The sequence below is a fragment of the Alligator sinensis genome, unplaced genomic scaffold (assembly GCF_000455745.1).
Source record: "Alligator sinensis unplaced genomic scaffold, ASM45574v1 scaffold1083_1, whole genome shotgun sequence".
In the NCBI taxonomy this organism is placed as follows: Eukaryota; Metazoa; Chordata; order Crocodylia; family Alligatoridae; genus Alligator; species Alligator sinensis.
The window spans coordinates 922,635-923,174 of NW_005842644.1; the positions used below are offsets into that span (position 1 = coordinate 922,635).

Genomic DNA, 540 nt, shown 5'->3' on the forward strand with positions numbered 1-540 from the left:
CAGGCACCAGCCGGCCCGGCCCATTGTTTGCGGGTCTCCCGGCAACCGGCCATCCCCGCCGCCTCGGGCCGCCCTCCCCGGAGCAGGGGTGCAGGGCACGCACCGCAGCACCTCCCTTTGCTGCTTCAGCCTTCTCCAGTGGGGCAGACACCGGGAAATTTGCTCAGAAACCAGAAGTTTTGCTCAGAAACCAGAAGTTTTGCTCAGTAATCGGGAGTTTTGCTCAGAAACCAGAAGTTTTGCTCAGAAACCAGAAGTTTTGCTCGGTAACTGGGAGTTTTGCTCAGTAACTGGGAGTTTTGTCTAGAAACCAGGAGTTTGGCTTTTGCTGGTGCCGGGGATGGAAGTGCAAATGCAGCTGCGCAGGAAGGAGCCGAAAACCACCTGCCGGGCTGCGGGCTACCAGGAGCAGGAGGAGGCTAGTTGGAGGGGTGCAACTGCAAGCTTGTTGAAGCAAAGAGCGGGGTGGTAGCGCCTGGGGAGTGAAGAGTTTAGCAGGAATCGGGGGGGGGGGGGGGGCGGGGGGGGGGGGGTCCGGGG

The 540-nt window shown here is 60.7% G+C and overlaps 1 protein-coding gene across 1 annotated transcript in view; it reads right to left on the reverse strand.

Annotated features, from left to right (window-relative positions):
* ODF3B (outer dense fiber of sperm tails 3B) overlaps positions 1–540 on the reverse strand; it is a 5,844-nt gene that overhangs the window by 4,609 nt on the left and 695 nt on the right. The window lies entirely within an intron of this gene.